The sequence below is a fragment of the Hemicordylus capensis genome, chromosome 4 (assembly GCF_027244095.1).
Source record: "Hemicordylus capensis ecotype Gifberg chromosome 4, rHemCap1.1.pri, whole genome shotgun sequence".
NCBI classification, from domain to species: Eukaryota; Metazoa; Chordata; class Lepidosauria; order Squamata; family Cordylidae; genus Hemicordylus; species Hemicordylus capensis.
Window position 1 is genome coordinate 264,202,811 of NC_069660.1, and position 16,539 is coordinate 264,219,349.

Consider the following 16,539-nt stretch of genomic DNA (forward strand, 5'->3'; position numbering starts at 1 on the left):
AAATGACTTGCCTAGCAAGCCAGAGATTGCTGGTTTGAATCCCTGCTGGTATGTTTCCCAGACTATGGGAAACACCTATATCAGGCAGCAGCGATATAGGAAGATGCTGAAAAGCGTCGTCTTATACAGCACAGGAGGCGGCAATGGTAAATCCCTCCTGTATTCTCCCAAAAGACAAGCACAGGGCTCTGTGGTTGCCAGTAGTCAAGATCAACTCAATGGCACACTTTACTTTTTTTACTTTATGTTTCTCTGATCTCATGTCATGTACATAAAGATAAACTTTGGGGATAGGAACTATGGAGAAAGGGCACTTTGCACAATGATGGGAGTACTGTGCAAAAACAGCCTGCTGACTTTGGAACATGTATATGGGAAGAGCAGCTTGCTAATACATGTCTTCTCCAAATCCTTCTAGGTCAGGGATTCTCAACGTTGGGTCCCCAGATGTTATTGGACTTCAACTCCCATAATCCCCAGCCCCACTAGCCTTTGGTTGGGGTTTATGGGAGCTGAAGTCTAATAACATCTGAGGATCCAGCGTTGAGAATCCCTATTCTAGGTGGTCTGTCTCAGGAGGACTCCATACACAAGCACCCAAATGGAATTACAACTCCACATTCCAACAGAGGATACAAGGTCAATGTGCCCCTGACAGGTAAGCAAAGTCAGAGCAGGGATGGGTGAGTGGATGGATACCATGCCTCAGGGTCTGAATCTGGTAAATGGCTCTTGTATCTCTCCTGGCTTCAGTATTGTTGGCTATGTCTTGTAATTTGTATTGGCTAACCATGATTTCTCCCCACAACAGCTAATAGCAGTGTCTCCCAAGCAAGAGACACAGAGCGAGTCTGTTCTCGGTTGGTGAATGTCAGACACTCCACTCCAACCATTGCTACTGCTGGCCAAACACTCATCATGAGCCATTTGTTTTTCAGGATTACAATTTGACCTCAAACAGTCACTGCACTCTCCCTGCTACACAGCAGCTGGGTTGCTGGAGCAAGCAAGGCACTGGATACACCCACTGGTGACACACCACTCTTACACAATCACTTGCTTGCAAACACTGACCACACATCCAGATCCAGTGTTGCTGCTGCTGACTCTTGCTTGCTACTCTATCTGTGTTATCTGTGTTTTCCACAGGCAACTTCCCAACTGTGCAGTGCAACTTCCACATGCCGTGCAGGCCACGAGGGAAGCTCAGCAGCAGTGCCCAGTGTGATTCCAGCTGTCTCTCTGTGGGGTTGCCGACCTCCTTGTGTCAGACAGCTTTGTAAGTAGCACAGCCAGGCCTAACCAACACCTGCTACTCTGTTGACCACCTTTGCAAGTTGCTGGCAAGTTGCAAAGTTGCAGGGACCCTGCTGGGATTGGATAGTTGGCAACACCATGTATGCGTCTCTCTTTCAGATGCCACTCAGTCTCTGATGTTGTTCAATAAAATCTTTCACTGGAGAGATTTACTGAGATAGATGGACCAATGGTCTGACTCTGTGTGAGGCTTCCTGTGCTTACCATTCCTACAGGCTGAGCTTGAACCTGCCTTATCTAGTTCCATCTGAGTTTCTGTGCAAACATTCTTACCTGCCTGAGCCCTCGCTTTGGCTTGTCCTAGCTCTTCTGTTGAACCTAGAAAGAAAGAAAAAACCTTTCTATGCTCCCCATGGGGACTTGAACCACTTGCACTGGGGAAGCCTGGGTTGCTTACACATGCCTATGCCACCTCTAAAGAGAGCTATTTTCCTTCCATTGTGTTGTGTGGTCAAAAAGGTGTGTGTGTGTGTGCGTGTGTGCGTGCGCGTGTGTGTGTCCCACTCTGCATTGGGCCTTACCAACTTTCTGTTTCTAGCCTTTTGTTTCCTGTACCACATCAGCTCATTTAATAGAAGACACAGTGGCTCCCTCGAATCAGGTAGATCAGTGTTTCTGAACCACCGGTCCGTGGACCGGTGCCGGTCCGCAAGGCGTTGGGTACCGCAAGGCATTGGGTACCGGTCCATGAGGCATCACTAATAAAAATCACACACACACCCAAAAACAATTTTGGGCCGGCGGGGCCCACTGGGAGCTCTCCGGAGCTCATTTCCAGGCAGCCCTCGCTGCTGGATAACGTTCATTTCACTTCCTAGAAATGAACATTACCCAGCAGTGAGGGCAGCCTGGAAATGAGCTCCAGAGAGCTGCCTGAAATCGTTTTTTGGGGGGTGCCTGGGCATAGGGGGTGGGGGTGAGGGGTGCAACCCCCTTAGTAACCCCCTTACTAACTGCTGGTCCAGGAAACAGCGCATGAATAATGTGCTGGTCCATGGCTCCGAAAACGTTGAGAAACACTGAGGTAGATTGTGTGTTGGGGCAGGCCATGGCATCATGGGGACATCTCCCTGTAGGCGTGCATGGATTGATTCTTCCTATGCTTGGCTGTATGGGGCATTGTTCCATTGCTGATGCATGCTAGCAGTATTGCCATGGACATTGGGGACATTAATGTCCCTTATGAAATGGTATAGGACAGCCTATACATGAGGCTGGCAGGATTCACCTCTTCCCCCCCCCCCCCCATCTCTTATTTTCTTCTCTTGTGCTGGAATGGTATAGGATTCTCACTAAATAAGGGCAATGTTAGGCAGGTATAATCTGGATTCAGCTCCTACTGGAATATATGATTACCTGGAAAGTCATGTTCATCCCCCAGTGTGATAAGATAAATTAAACATCAGGGAATAAACTAATTTTGACTACTTCTTTAAAAAAATAGTTATACAAATCATCCCAAGGGAAGCTAATAAGGCATTTATCAGTTGCAAAAAGGGGAGGAATTGAGCAGAAATATCAGGGAGGAAAGTAGTACCTAGTTTGCTATATCAACATGTTGAGAAACAGCACTGAAGAATTCACATTTATTTCTGTAAACCTGTCATTCAGGTATATCACACAGAATTAATATACTAAATTATAAATACTTGAGTTGTTATCAGATCTTGTTATGCTGCTACTGAACTTAAGACTGAAAATAAATTTATTTTCTAATCCAAAGGAAAATGGGATAGGGCTATTACTTTTGAAGGCCTGTGTTTGGAACAGTATATTAAGCTAGCAACAGAGGCATCCGTTGGAAGGGTCACGTGAGGATTATTAGATTTTTTTAAAAATTGGCTAGCTAAAACTAATATTCATCTTCCTTAATTGGCTGGGTAAATCTATTTGTCGTCCTACTGTTTTATCAGAAGGAAAATATGGTACTTTCCATTTTTTCTATTTGTGACATTTGTGTACAGAGTTCGAGACTTTCTGTTCTGCAAGGTACTTATCTATCTATATCTATATCTATATCTATATCTATATCTATATCTACAGTATATATTTATCCTGGGTGTGCCATTGGAATGCATCCCGGCAGCCCAGCTGATTGGCTGGGCTACGGAGGCGCCTGACTGGCTGGCACACCCAGGAGGAGAGAGGAGAATTGGCTGGCGGCAGGCCAGGGCTGCTGGCGGCCTGGCCTGGATGCGGCGAAGCGGCAGCGGGCCTGGCCAAGGGCCGAGTCGGTGAGCGGCGGCGGGCCTGGCCTGGCTGAGGGCCAAGTCGGTGAGGAGGCAAAGGCGGGCCCTGATACTGGGGCAGAGGGTGGGGGTGGGGGGAGAGGTAGCTGACCTCCTTGAGTGGCTGCAAAGGTTGGCAAGCGGCGGCAGCAGGCCCGGCAGGCCACAGAGGTGGCACTTGGTGTGGCAGGCCTGGCCGCAAAGGCGGCACTCAGCCCAGCGGCGGGCCAGGCCGTGGAGGCGCTGGGCTCGGCTGCGGAGGCGGCTTCTGGCCAGGTGGTGCCGGGACCAGGCCAGGAGCCCATGAGAGGCTGGGGTGGGAGGGAACTGGGTGGCGGGACTTTCCTGTTAGCCACCTGAGAGGAGGAGTGGTGGCGGTGGCAGCTCGGTAAGTAGAGCTTTAAAAAATGGAGGGGGAGGGTAAGAGGGAGGGGGCAAGGGGGATGGGAGGGCAAGGGGAGAGGGCAAGAGAGCATGGGGGAGAGGGAGACAGGAAAGAGGGGCAGGGGAGGGGAGGGAGGTCTTAAGAACAGTCCTGCTGGATCAGGCCCAAGGCCCATCTAGTCCAGCACCCTGTTTCACACAGTGGCCCACCAGGTGCTACTGAGAAGCCCACAGGCAAGAGCTGAGGACATCCCATTCTTATTCCCATTCCATGATGGGGTGTAGAGGCTGATCTGTTTCATAGTCACTTTTTTAAAATGCAGAGCTGGATACCAAAAGTATGTTATTCAAGGCAACAAAGCAGGGGGGAGTTACTGTGGGATGAAGAGGGAAGCAAGCTGGTGTTTCATTTTAAAGAGTTACATTAGTACTACATCTAAGTGCTATATTGTGATATTCTATAAAGAATTACATAAAATAAAAATTCACAAAGTACAGGCATAGCAGAACTGAGTACATGAGCATTAGTGATGCCACAGGCACTACTATCAAATAGCTTTTGAAAACACCACATTCCATACTTCACTCACAACTATTGAATAGGCACATTTAATAGCCACACTATTGAATAGGCCAGCGTGGTGTAGTGGTTAGAGTGCTGGACAAGGACCGGGGAGACCCAAGTTCAAATCCCCATTCAGCCATGAGACTTGCTGGGTGACTCTGGGCCAGTCACTTCTCACTCAGCCTAACCTACTTCACAGGGTTGTTGTAAGGAGAAACCTAAGCATGTAGTACACCACTCTGGGCTCCTTGGAGGAAGAGCGGGATATAAATGTAAAAAATAAATAAAAATAATTTTTGGTGGCAGGGGAATCATTTCCCCCAATGGCAAACTATTGATGTTTGAGAGCATGGAAAATGCTACTCTCCTTCAACAGAAGTACCCTCTTTCATATAAAATCATAGGTGGACAGGTTTGTCCATTAGAAGAAAAATCCACAATCAAAAGCAGGATGTTTTATTTAGGACCAACCAAAAATAAGTCCAGAGGCACCATTAGGCCTGGGCCTTGGGACATAGGCCCTGGTCTGGCAGCCTCTCTTTCCTGAGCAGCCAGCATGGGTTCTGCAATGCCTCTTCTGTTCCCCGTGCACCGGAAGCAAGGGGTTGGCTATGATCAGGAGGCCTGCCTGCCATTGGAAGGCTCCCTGTGTGCTGGGGCAGGCTGCTGGTGGCTACAGCTCCCCACACCTGACTATCACCTGTTCGGCAGGTAAGCAGGGATTTCAGAGGCCTCTCTCTGTACCTCCCTGAAGCTCTCCAGTACGAACTGGCAGGCTGCATGCAGGCAGCAGTGAAGAAAGGAGGCAGAGTGGCCAACACTTTGCCCTGCCTGCAGCCACACCAACTGGTGTCCTGAGCTTGTGCCTGCCTGCCTCATCCTCAGAGCCAGCAATGGAAGGTATGGGATTTCCCTTTTGTGGTCCTCCCCACATTGTATATTTATGGAATGGCTTGCTCTAGGGCTTTGACATCAGGCATGACACTGTATATTTAATTTGAAGCAGATTGGTCAATACATTGCTTTTTAATTTTTCCCTACTGCAGTAAAGCTCCCAGAAAGAGTTATCTCTACCCATAGAGTACTTCACACCTAGTGAAAGTGGAGCGAATGGTAAATATTCAAACAATCAATAAAAAAATATTCTTGTACTATGTTCAACTTGGTTTGCAATCCAGAAGGTCTGAGTGAGAACTGTGAAGCAAGGGGCATGTGTTGTGGTTTTAACGTCCCCCCCTTGCAAATGCATTATATGTCCAAGCTGTTTTGTGATCCAGGTGTGTGTTTGAATTATGGAGCAAGGGGCACGTGTTGTGTTCCAGTTGATTTGTGAATAGTCAAGAATCCATTTGGGGTTGAATTCATTGTTTTCTCTAATTTTTTCCATTTGTGTGTGGAATGAGTTTTGTTCGGGGTAGCAGTATGTGCGCACATACATTCAGAGTGAGGTCTTTCTGATTCAATCTGAGCGGGATTTAAAAAGAACTGAGCAGACATTTAAAAAAACTTATGTGTGCATGTGCATGTGCATGTGCATGTCTTAGAGGGAACACTGGTTGTGTTGGGTTTTTTTGTTTTTTGTTTTAAACAAATGCACTATGGCAAAGACCTGTGGATTTGTGGTGAATGATCAAGAAGGTACAGTATGTGGATTCGGGGAGGTGGGGTGTGATTGTATAGTCTCCCCACCCCCCATTAATGCACTCTAGCCCACACCTGTGGGTTTGTGATGAATGATCAAGGTGTTTGGATCCTTCAGCTGTTTGCAGGGTGTGAAGAGCTGACTGAGGCAAAGCACTCTGTGCGCTGCTGCCACATTCTGTGCCTCCTTCCTGTTCCTGCCTGCCCGCACCAAAGGGAAGCTGTGTAAAACCATGGGGGGGGGGTGTTTGCATGTGCACATGTTTGTACAGAGGATGCTTATTGGGGGGTGGGGTGCAGTTACTCACTAGGTCCAGGCTCCAAAATTACCTAGCTGCACCTCTGATCAAGTTCTACGGAACTCTTCATCAGGGAGCCCTTAAGAAAAAGAATGGAGTGGCAGAGGTACATTGTAGCAAACTCAACAATTTGCAGTCCATAAAATCTAAAGATAGAGCCTTTTTGCTTTTTGCAGACTTTGCTCGGTCTTTGAGAAGTGTGAGAATTTTAATATACACATGCAAGACTACTTAGGTGAAGAAAGCAAAAAAAAAAAAAAAAGGTTTGTTACACACACACATTTTTGAAATATAAAATCTGGAAGTTAATTCAGTGAATTCTTCAGCACTAACTTGGAAGTCACAAGTTCATACCAAGGCAGAGATAAGGGAAAAGACAGAGCAATAAGTACCCAAGTTAATTTCCAGACATTGAGGCGCTTCACATGATCGGAGGGAGTTCTGCAGGGAGTTCTTAGCCCGCTCTCTCTGCAGGCGAGCAGCTGCTTGTAGCTGGGCAGCCAGATTGGTTGCCCACATAACTGCCGGCTCCGTCACAGAGCCAACAGGGGCAGCGGGGATCAGGGGCTGTGCAGCCACCAGAAGTTCCAGGATGCCCCATGCGAGCACACGGGGCATCCTGGAGAGACCTCTGAACCTGGGAGGCTGTTTGCAGCCTCCCGGCGGGGGTCTCTTTGTGTGTTGCCATGGCGCGGAGCTGCGCCGTGGCAGCACACGATCAGAAAACCCGGGTTAGAGGAGCACTCGCTCCACTAACCTGGGATAAGGGGAGGGCTACATTGGCGGGCTAGCTGCCAGAGAACCACTGGGCTCGCCCGTGAGCCTGCTGGTTATAGGGATGTGCAAACTGGTTTGGGGGATCAGTTTGGGGGTTAGATGACTGAGGTTGAACAGAACCCCCCCCCCACATTCCGTGAGGACCTGGACCCCCTGCCAGTTAGCGATTTTAAAAAAAATATATATATATTTTTAACCTCCTGTCCCCTTCAGGGGGCTTCCTAAAGGCCACGCAGTGTGTGTGTGTGTGTGTGTGTGTGTGTGTGTGTGTGTGTGTGTGTGTGTCTGCAAAGGTTCCCCCTTCCCCTCCCGGCCTTGGTAATTACTGCCACAGCCCGTTCAGCCACACTTTCTGGCCCAATCGGACCTCCATAGATCGGCGTAGTGGCCATTTTGCCTGCCGCCGCGCATGTGAAAATGGCCTCTGTGAGGCCTGGCATGGCCCAGGGCCTCACAGAGGCCATTTGTGCATGTGCAGTGGCCATTTTTAAAAAAAATATTTGTTTGTTTACCATCTGCCTGGTGAAGAGTTCTGTAGGATTTGAAAACTTCGTGTCCAAGTCTTAGTTGCTTTTAGTTGACCCTAAAGCATTCCCATGCTCTGGATTGCCCATTTAAAGTACCTGTACTTGTAGGCATTAACAATTAAAGCAGATGGAATCCTAAAGAAGACAGAACTATTGATGATGTGTAAAATGATATAAGGAATTTCTCTCCATTATATCAGGTCTTAAACTGGCTTCAGAAGTGCACCAGCTTTTAACGACTCTCAGTATAACTGGTTTAAATACACATTTAAACATCTATCTGCATACAGGGACTCGGGTGTGCCTAAGTGTTGTTTTTAAACCATTTTTCCTCCTTTAAAAATCGGACCCCATGCTATATAGTTAAAGCAAGCTATTTTTAAAATAGTTTGAGTTTCAAAAGGGCACTGAGGCAGGAAGGGAATGGGGCTGTAGCTCAGTGAGAGCCTCTGTTTTGCATGCAAAAGATCCCAGGTTCAATCCCTGGCATCTCCAGGTAGGACTGGGGAAGACTCCTGTCCAAAACCTTGGGAGAAGCTGTTGCCAGTCGGTGTAGACTAGACCTGCTCAACAGAAGGCCCAGGGGCTGGATTCAGCCCATAGGGGCTATTTTACTGCCCTCCAGGTATCCTGCAGCAACACAGGAGCTGGAAACTGCCTTATAGCACCATCCTATGCATGTTTTCTCATAAATATGTTCCATGGTGTTCCCAGTGAGGCTTACTCTCATGTAAGCATGCCTAGGATTGAAGCCTGAAAGCAATGATAATTTGAGGAGAGGGCTTGGCATTTTGGGGGGCTGGCATACTCTCCAGGGGCCCCACTGATTGAGCAGGAAAGGCATTATTTTCTGGCCACTATCATTGGTTGTAACTATGGGCCCATTGACAGGGGGAATAGATCCACAAGTAACTAATAATATTTTTAATTTTAATGTAATGTGCTAAAAATTGACCTTGGCCCCTGCATGCCAAGTTGTGGATGGTTCCGGCCCACTAGGGCATTTGAGTTGTGCAGCTCTGGTCTAGAGCTAGATTAACCTGCCAGCATAGTGTAATGGTTAGAGTGTTGGACTAGGACCAGGAAGACCCAAGTTCGAATCCCCATTCAACCATGAAACTCACTGGGTGACTGTGGGCCATTCATGTATCTCTCAGCCTAACCTACCTCACAGGGTTGTTTTGAGTGTAAAAATAAGCATGTACAGTGCTCTGAGCTCCTCGGAGGAAGAGCGGGATAAAAATGTAATAAATAAATAAGGTTTCACTTGGTTTAAGGCAGCTTCTTACATGCCGAAGGACTACTGTATGAGTTACACATATTCGAAGCCTCCCACCACTCTGAGCATTTTCAGTAATTAGTTTCTTCTTTGAATCTTGGCCTGTATACATTTACACATCCACACACACAAAATATGATACTTTTCTAAGAAATCCAAATTGACCATTTAAGTGCAGTCAAATGAACATTTAGGAATAAGCCCCACTGAACTTAGTGAGATGTAATTCTGAGTAAATATGCATAGGATTAGGCTGGCTGCATCTTGGTTAAGTCCAAGTTGTTGAACTAAAGTCATGAAAAAAATTAGTCTTCACTTCTTGAACTTCTGCCTAACTGGTTTGTGGTTAGGCCTCACCAGTACCCAAGCTGAATTCAAATTCCATGAATTCAGCCATAGAGAGTTACTCTCATTTGTTTCCAATCAAGCTACAGTATGCTTGGCAATCAAATGAAAAATCATGTTTTGTTTGCAAGAAAAAGTACAATTTTTCAAAAACAAAGAACTGTAAAGTCTTTTCATGTGTTTTGAAAACTAGTTTTAGAACTAACAGCCACCGTAGAACATTTTGGATCCAGAGCCATGATTTATTTACGGGTCTCAGTTATCCTTTCTGTACTACAGACTCCTGCAGTGGCTGGTACTGCCTATAAAACAAGCCAAACAATAAGCTGAAAACCAAGCTGATAATTAACCAAATTGCAACATTCCACCCCACCACCCCTAGAACTTTTAGGCATATCTTATTTACTTGTACTTTTGATCAGCCACTAATCTTGTGGGGGGGAAGTGATCTATAAATATTTGTGTAGTTTTTAATTATTGACTTGTCTGATATAAAGCAGAAGCTAAGAATGCAACAGTTAGTTACTGAGCGATGAGAAATTCTATGAAGTCTCAGGGGTTTTGGATGGGAAGCAGATTCTCTGCTGTCAGGGAGAATGAAGGTCTTGGGGAAGGAGGACATCAGTCTGAGGAAGAGGGAAATGCTCCCTTAGAAGGGGCTTGTTCTGTGGATGATGAGCCCATATCCTCTTGCACAGGAGATACTCCTCCGGGGGGTAGGGGCTTCCTTGTAGTGGGCGATTTGATCATTAGAGGTATAGAGAGATGGGTTGTGACCCGCATGTTGACTGCATGGTGACTTGCCTGCCTGGTGCGAAGGTTATGGACATCACGTGGCGTCTAGATAGGCTGTTAGGCAGTGCTGGGGTTAGGGTTAGTTGGTGCACGTTGCCACCAACAATGTTGGGAAATGTAGTTGGGAGGTCCTGGAAGCCAAATGTAGGCTGAAAGGTAGCGTTTTGAAGTCTAGAACCCCCAAGGTATCATTCTCAGAAATGCTACCTGTTCCACGTGCAGGTTCAATGAGATGGGCAGAGCTGAGGGGTTTCAATGTGTGGATGAGACGCTGGTGCCGGGAGGTTTGTTAGGCACTGGGATACATTTTGGGGCAAGCAAAGCCTGTACAAATGGGATGGGTTGCACTTGAACCAAGATGGAACCAGACTGTTGGTGCTTAAAATCAAAAAGGTCACAGAGCAGCTTTTAAAATGACATCTGGGGCATAGCCAACCGGAGCGGGGAAAGTATCCAGTTCAGCAAATGCCATCCTTTAAGGTGCAAGGGGAAGCCTCCGAGCGAAGATGGGTAAACTGGAGTGCTTGGTTGCTAACAAAAGAATAGATACAGTGGGCATAACAGAAACATGGTGGAACAGTGAGAACCAGTGAAACACTGTTATCCTGGATATAAACTCTATAGAAAGGACAGGGAGGGGCACCTTGGAGTTGGAGTAGCACTGTATGTTAAAGAACAGATAGAATCTAACAAGCTAGAAAACCTAAGAGAACTGGAGTCCTCCACAGAAACCTTGTGGGTGACAATACAAGGCCTGAAAGGAAATGTGCTACTGGGGACGTGCTATCACCCTCCGGATCAAAATGCTGACAGTAACTGGAAGTTGCAGAAGGATATCAGGGAGGCATCAAGGAGAGGTAGGCACAGTAACCAAGCTAGACAAGGTATGTGTCTTGGGTCATTCAGAGATGGAAAGGCCGGGGGGAGGGGATCTCTGGGGCAGCCATTCCAGTGGTGGTAGGGAATCAACTAAGATTTGGTGCTGATAGATCAGCAGGTCATATTAGGGGAAGGGAATTTAGTAATTTAATTGTGGTTTCCCCCTCAATCAGGCCTACTACCTCTTTGACCTTGGAGAGCAGTGCCTTCAATCCACAGAACCTCACCTTATTACTTTGTAATGCCAAGTTGGTCCAAAATAAGCCCAAGATCATCCATGATTTGATCCTGGATGAAGGTGCCAACCTGGTATGTATTAGGGAGACCTGGTTGGGAGAGGCTAGTGGCCTGGTTAGGTTCCAGCTCCTCCCAATGGGTTACTTCGTGGTGGAGCAGGTGAGAGGATGTGGGTGGGGAGGTGGGGTAGCTGTGGTCTATAAGAATACTATCTCCCTTACCAGGATCCCTGTCAAGGAATTGGCCTATATTGAATGTGTTTTCCTAAGTCTAGGGACCAAGGATAGATTGGGATATCTGTTGGCATATCGATCACCCCATTGTCCAACAGAGTCGCTAACTGAACTGACAGACCTGGTTGCTGAGTTGGCATTGGAGTGGACCAGGTTGTTGTTGGTGGGGGACTTCAATGTCCATTTCGGGACCGGGTTGTCATCAGTGGCTCAGGAGTTCATAGCGGCCATGACGATTATGGGCCTATCCCAAGTGGTCCCTGGACCGACGCATGATGCAGGTCACACACTCAACTTGGTCTTTTGCTCTGATTAGGGTGGTGCTCTGTGGCTGGGGGCCCCTGTTATCTCCCCACTGTCATGGACGGATCACCATCTGGTTAAGGTGAGACTTATAGCCACAACCCACCTCTTTAGGGGTGACGGGCCCATTAGGTTGGTCTGCCCAAGAAGGTTATTGGATCCAATAAGATTCCAAGAAGCCTTGGAAGGGTTCCAGCTGGTTCTGCTAGTGATTCTGTCGATGCTCTGGTACAAATACAGTGGACCCTCGACTTACGAACTACTCAACATCCAATGTTTTCGACTTATGAATGACAAAAATGGCCGCACGCTTACGAATTTTTCGAGCTACGTATGGAAACCGTTGGCGGTTTAGATGCGGCTTACTCGACTTACGAATTTTTTTAAACCTCCTTGGGTGCGCTTTTCGACTTACGAAATTTTCGACCTCCAAACGTGCATTCGGAACGGATTAACTTCGTAAGTCGAGGGACCACTGTATGGAATAATGAACTTACTAGAGCGGTAGACACAATCGCACCTAAGAATCCTCTCCGACTGCTTTAAAGTCTTTCCCATGGTATTCGGATGAACTGTGGAAGTTGAAGCGGCGAAGTAGACGACCAGAGCACAAGTGGAAGAAGACTTGGCACAAATCTGATAGATTGCGACACAGAGCTCATTTGAGGATCTATGCTCTGGCAGTGCAGACGGCAAAAAAGTGGTTCTTCTCTGCCTGCATAGCTTCGGCAACTTCACATCCAGCTGAATTCTCTAGGGTTGTTCATGCCTCCTCTGCCTTGAATATGAAACCATCTGTCACTCGCTGTGATGTTTTAACAACTTTTTTGCAGATAAGATATCTTGTATTCGTGAACTAGACTCCACAATTACTGCAGAGTCTATCGTAGAGATGCCCAGCCACCCCTCCTGTAGGACTGAATTGGATCATTTTTGGTCTGTTGCTTCTGAAGACGTGGACAAACTGCTTCGGACTGTACACCTCACCACCTGCTCTCTTGACCCTTGCCGAACTCGGCTTATTTCATCTGATATCATTATTAGAGAGGGTCTGGTAAATATGATAAATGCTTCGCTGAGGGAGGGAAGGATGCCTCCTTGTCTTAAGGAGGCTATTATTAGAGCTTATTTGAAGAACCTGCTTTGGATCCCTCAAAGTTAGCTAATTACAGACAGGTCTCTAATCTTCCTTGGATGGGCAAGGTGATTGAGCAAGTGGTTGCTTCTCAGCTCCAGGTAGTTTTAGATGACACAGATTATTTAGATCCTTTGCAGACTGGTTTTCGGGTGGGCTATGGGGTTGGACTGCCTTGGTTAGCCTGATAGATTATCTCCAATTGGCAATTGACAGAGGGAGTGTGACTCTGCTGATCCTTTTGGATCTTTCGGTGGCTTTCAGTACCATTGACCATGGTATCCTGCTGGGTCGCTTGAAGGAGGTGGGATTGGGTGGCGCTCTTTTACAGTGGTTCTGTTCCTGTCTCTCTGGCAGATTCCAGATGGTGTCACTTGAAGACTATTGCTCTGAAAAGCAAGAGTTGAAGTGTGGGGTTCCACAAGGCTCCATACTGTCTCCTATGCTTTTTAGCATTTACATGAAACTGTTGGGAGAGATCGTCAGGAAATTTGGTCTGGGATGCTATCAATATGCTGATGACACCCAGATCTGTTTTTCTATACCAACTTCATCAGGAAATTGAATGACCCCACTAAATGCCTACCTGGAGATGATATTGGGCTTGATGAGGGATAACAGACTGAAGTTGAATCCAAACAAGATGGAGGTACTGGCTGTAGGGGGTAGGGGTCTGAGAGATGATTTAGATCTGCCTGTTCTGGAGGGGGTTGCACTCCCCCTAAAAGATCAGGTTCGTAGTTTGGGAGTGCTCCTGGATCCCAAACTCTCCCTGGTCTCTCAGGTTGAGGCTGTGGCCAAGAGTGCTTTTTATTAGCTTCGGCTGATACACCAGATACGTCCATTCTCGGAGACTAGTGACCTTAAAATGGTAGTACATATGCTGGTAACTTCTAGGCTTGACTCCTGTAATGCACTCTCCGTGGGGCTACCTTTGTATGTAGTTTGGAAACTACAACTGGTACAGAATGCGGCAGCCAGACTGGTCTCTGGGTTTACCCAAAGGGACCATATAACACTAATTCTAAAAGAACTGCACTGGCTGCCTATATGTGTCTGAATGAAATACAAAGTGCTAGTTATTACCTATAAAGCCCTTAATGGCTTAGGTCCAGGGTGTTTAAGAGAGTGCCTTCTCTGTTGTGAACCCTGTTGCCTATTAAGATCATCTGGAGAGGTCTGGTTACAGATGCCGCAAACCTGTTTGTGGGCGACCCAGGACCAGGCGTTTTCCGGGCTGCCCCAGGGCTTTGGATCGCTCCCTGATTAAATAAGAGAGACCTTCTCTGTTTGCTTTTAGGAAGACCCTGAAGACATACCTGTTTTCCAGGCCTTCAACTGAGACTGAAATTTTTAAATTTTAATATATGAATGTGTTTATTATGATTTTATCTTTATGAATTTTAAATGTGTTATGTTTTATGTTTTTAATTCTGTACACCACCTAGAGATTTGTATACTAGGTAGTATATAAATTCAATCAATCAATCAATCAATCAAGAAAGGGTGACTTCAATTATCCATTCATAGACTGGGTTAATTCACCGTCAGGTAATGACAAAGAGGTCAAATTTCTAGATACGCTGAATGACTGTGCCCTAGAACAGTTGGTCTTGGAACCAACCAGAGAGAAGGCAACCTTGGACTTAATCCTGAGTGGCACTCAGGACCTGGTGTGTGATGTCAGTGTCATGGACCCCTAAGGGAAGGGTGACCATAGTGTGATCAAATTCAGCATACATGTGAGGAGAGAATCACCAAAAAAGTCTAAGACAGACACAGACACTTTGAATTTCAGAAGAGGAAACTTCTCCCAAATGAGGAGTATGGTGAAAAGAAAACTGAAAGGGAAAACCAGGAGAGTCACTTCACTCCAGAATGCATGTAGTTTACTCAAAACCACAATACTAGAAGCCAAGTTAGAATGATACCAAAAAGGAGGAAAGGTATCACTAAGTCCAGGACAGGAGGATGCCGGTATGGCTAACAGATAAAGTCAAGGAAGCCATAAAGGAGAAGACTCCCTTCCAAAACTGGAAGGTGTGCCCAAATGAAGAGAACAGAAAGGAACACAAACTCTGGCAAAAGAAATGCAAGGTGACAATAAGGGAGGCAAAAAGAGAGTTTGAGGAACATTTAGCTAAAAGCATCAAGGGGAATAAGAAAAACCTCTTTAAATACATCAGATACAGGAAACCTGAGAGGGAGGCGGTTTGGCAGTTATACAATGAGGAAGTGAAAGGGGTTATTAAGGAGGTTATGGAGGTTGCAGAGAAGCTAAATGATTTTTTTGCATCTGTCTTCATGGCAGAAGATACTGAGCATATACCTGTTCCTGAACCAGGCTTTTTGGGGACGGAGGCTAAAGACCTAAGTCAGATAGAAGTGACAAGAGAGGATGTTCTTTTTTTTTTTTAACATTTTATTTTAAAGAACAAATGTTACAATCTAAGACACTCCCCAAAGAGGATGTTCTAAGCTGTCTGGAAAAACTGAAAACTAGCAAATCGCCAGGGCCAGACAGCATCCATCCAAGAGTCCTCAAAGATCTCAAATGTGAAATTGCTGACCTCCTTGCTAAAATATATAACTTATCCCTGCAATCAGGCTCTACACCAGAGGACAGTAGTAGTAGTAGTTCTTTTATTGCAGCCATAGGCCAAACAAAAACAAGGTGACAATAACACAGCCGTTCAGAATTACAATAAGTGAAATAAGTATAACAATACATACAGGTAGAGTGCTGGACTAGGACCGGGGAGACCCGAGTTCAAATCCCCATTCAGCCATGATACTAGCTAGGTGACTCTGGGCCAGTCACTTCTCTCTCAGCCTAACATACTTCACAGGGTTGTTGTGAAAGAGAAACTCAAGTATGTAGTACACCGCTCTGGGCTCCTTGGAGGAAGAGCGGGATATAAATGTAATACTACTACTACTACTACTAATAATAATAATAAAAACACCATGGGGCCACAGAAATCACCATCAGCCAATTACAAAAAGCAGCTTTACTGGGAACAGCCTATATTCTGCGACGATATCTATAACAATTGACAATAAATTCCAGCCATCCCAGGTCCTTGGGAAGGACTCGATGTCTGGATAAAACAAACCATCAATAACACCTGTCTGACAGTGTAAACAAGAAATAATATCAGACTTATAAAAGACCGTGGCGGGATGTCTGTCTCATCGCCCCATAAATAAATTTGGCTTCCACTTTCGTGATTTCATCATTGGTATCAGCCAAACAATAATTAAGATAGAAAGGATCAGACCTACCAGGGAATTGCTCTAGTAATGGATGCAGTAATTCACTCCTAGAATCATGATAAAGGGAACAGTATAAAAGAATATCAGTGACTGTTTCCAAACTACCCTCCCCGCATAGACACAGCCCCAAAAGAGGGGGTTCTTTAGAGAACCTCCTTTGAAGCAAGGCTGAAGGTAATACATTCAGCCTAGCCCTAGCAAAAGCTGACCTAAATTTAACAAAATGAAGGGTGGTTAAATAACTAGCAGCCTGTTTTCCAGCTGGAGGGGAAATCCCAAGGTACAAAGGGGAACAATATTTGTTTCCAAGGTCAAGTAG